This window comes from Coptis chinensis, chromosome 4 (assembly GCF_015680905.1).
Source record: "Coptis chinensis isolate HL-2020 chromosome 4, ASM1568090v1, whole genome shotgun sequence".
Lineage (NCBI taxonomy): Eukaryota > Viridiplantae > Streptophyta > Magnoliopsida > Ranunculales > Ranunculaceae > Coptis > Coptis chinensis.
This window is the reverse complement of record NC_141459.1, coordinates 100,021,773-100,024,683: the sequence shown is the minus strand read 5'-3', so window position 1 is coordinate 100,024,683 and position 2,911 is coordinate 100,021,773. Positions and strand designations below refer to the sequence as shown.

General features: G+C 41.5%; 1 pseudogene across 1 annotated transcript; it reads right to left on the bottom strand.

Annotated features, from left to right (window-relative positions):
- Nucleotides 1–395: 395 nt before the first annotated feature.
- LOC147506204 (ABC transporter B family member 13 pseudogene) lies at nucleotides 396–2,569 on the bottom strand (annotated as a pseudogene). The gene is made up of 2 exons (XR_015221129.1): nucleotides 2,396–2,569; nucleotides 396–2,091 (listed from the first exon to the last, which is right to left on the bottom strand). The product of XR_015221129.1 is annotated as an ABC transporter B family member 13 pseudogene (transcript).
- Between the last annotated feature and the right edge of the window lie 342 nt (nucleotides 2,570–2,911).

Below are 2,911 nucleotides of genomic sequence, written 5' to 3'. Positions count from 1 at the left end.
CTTACTTCTTTCTTTGATTCATCATTACCATAAAAATTTGAGTTTTCATATACCCAATAATTAGAGACTTATCTTGAGGGTCGTAGATCGCCGCATCTCGACTCCCCCTTTCGTCTTGCCACGACTCTGCATCTTCCACCTTCCTTTATCGCCGATTCGTTCTATCTACATTCGTTCGCCGCCATTATCGATTTCTTCTTGGCGGCCAAGAAGTACATCTCTGCCGAACTTTTCGTTGAATATCTCGACAGGCTCCTCGCTCCCATATAGGTCTTTTGTAACAATAATATTCTTCATTATCCCATGTAGACCTCCTCCATAGGCATAGGAATCACGCAGTTAATACATCATCTCAACTTCAGTTGGAACAAAACGAAATCCCACCGGAAACATCTTGACTACGTATAAATCACTTATTTATAGACTACAGAAAACAACGTACGTACCTTCTTCTTTGTTTTGGATTTTTTTTTTTGTTATGAATGGGTAGGCTGTTTATTTATAGAGATAATTGTCGGCTGTCAAATATTTCCAGCTTGAGATTCAAGCCAAGTTCTCTCAGCCATTTGATCAAATGTCTTTTTGGCGGGAGTAGTTCTGATCTTTGAATATTCGCGTTACTTGGGCTGGGATTTGGGCTGGGCTCTTTCTTAACTTGCAAGAAAAGCTGAGCCCGAACTAATTTTGTCTGGGCTTGGGTTGAGATTTTAAACCCTACTAGGTCTCTAGGATAACTGAAGAGGAACATTTTGAATCGATGAGGCCCTGGCCATTTCCATTCTGTTTACTAACTGAAGACTGTATTCCTCATATTTCACTTATTTTAATTAGCTTTCTCAATGTAGGCATCTTCACCTTATATTGGAGTTGGGAGTAGGGACTATGTTTCCTATTCTTAAGATATAGCTTTTCTATTGGTATCATGTAGGCTAACTAGCTGGGTATATACACTTCCGGGTTTACTCATAAGTTCCTCGTCGCTACCATGTTCTACAATCTTTCCATGCTGCAATACGCATATCATATCCACGTCACGTATTGTTGATAACCTGTGTGTGACGATGATAGTTGCTCGACCTTTCATTGGCTTATCAAGTGCCTCTTGTACTGTCATTTCTGAGGCTGAATCCAATGCACTGGTAGCTTCATCTAAAAGAAGAATTGTCGGGTCTTTTAATATTGCCCGAGCTATTGCCACCTTCTGTTTCTGACAACCTGACAGCTGCACTCCCCGCTCGCCGACTTGAGTATGGTACCCCTCTGGCATTCTACTGATGAAGCTATGCGCATTTGCTGCCTTGGCAGCCCTAATTACCTCTATTTCTGAAGCACCATCCTTCCCATACTGGATATTTTCATAAACTGTAGTAGAAAATAAAGCTGGCTCTTGTTGAACTAACCCAATCTTCAGCCTCAGTGATCTCAAGTTTAAGCATCTAATAACACGCCCATCTATCAGAATGGAACCTGAGGTAGGGTCATAAAACCTCATCATTAACGCAATCACTGAACTCTTTCCAGAGCCACTTGGCCCAACTAATGCAAGGTTACTACCGGCAGACACTCGCAGATTCAAGTCCTTGAATACGGAAACATCGGGCCTCATGGGGTAGCTGAAACTCACATTCCTGAACTCTACATCATCCTCAATCTCTGTAATCCCTTCAGATGTTGAATCATTTGGATCTATTGCTGTTCTTCTTTCAAGAATACTGAAAACTGGTCGAAGTGCTTGTGATCCCTCCAGGATATCAGGTGCCAAAGCAAGTGTCTCTGCTATTGACAGAGCAGTGATCACCAACACCATGAAGGATTTCATGATATCTCCAAAGTTTGAATACTGCTTCTTAATAAGAATTGATGAATACCATAGGCTGAGTGCATAGGAGCAGAATCCAAGGAGTTGTGATGCATCATACCCAATGCCAGTTTATTTGGCTCATTAAGTTCAGAGGTGAAGTGGGATACAATGCGTGCCTCAGCCCCAAATGCAGCAACAGTACGAATGTTGGTGATTGCCTCACGGGCAACGGAAGTAGCACGGGAGTAAGCTTGAGTGTAGTCTCCACCAAATCCTTGAAGAAACAATTGCTGCAATTACAGAAAGGACAGAACATGAGAATAGGGTACTACACATAGCTGTAGATATGGGATGCAAGCAGATTTTCTCGCCCACCATTTGAGTGGTCAAACGTAGGGAATGATGTCAGAATTAATTTCATAATGACCGATTATCTTAGAGGAAGTGTATATGCAATAATTTAAAATATGTTTATGAATGAAGACTACAGATAACGATCTTCCTAACCCCACTAGCTCTGTAGCTAAATGAGAAAGAAGCAAAACAACACGCAGATTATCCTGATCAATAGACAATGAAGTACTTCAGACCAACCTCAGTTATAGAGGATCCAATTAGAAGCGGGAATGTGGCAATGACAACACTTGCTATGCACCAACTGAGTGTGAAAGCAATAATAAAAACTATTACAGTGAGTGCTAAATTCTGAACAATAGTTGATACACGGTCAGCAAGTTGTTGGAAATGTGAATGAATTTGTGTCCTCATGGGTTTGAACCCATGACCCAACTGGGGGTGTTAAACTTAAGACTCTTAATATGTCCTTAAAACTATTACAGTGAGGGGTTGCAAATCCACCCAATTGGGCTTAAACTGTAACAATCTTTCCTTGATTTAGCCTGAAGTGCTTTTTTCGGATCTATAAAACTAAGGTCTCTCCTGTTTTAAAAAATGAACATTATTTTCCTCTTATTAAAACGGTCAGTGCGGAGTATCTTTGAGAGTTCCGCAGAGTGGTCGGTTGTATCTGGGAGGCGTGCGGCAGAGGTGGCGGCAAACCATACCGGGCGGGTTTTTCGTCTTAAGGAAATTGTGCCGAGCACAATCCTC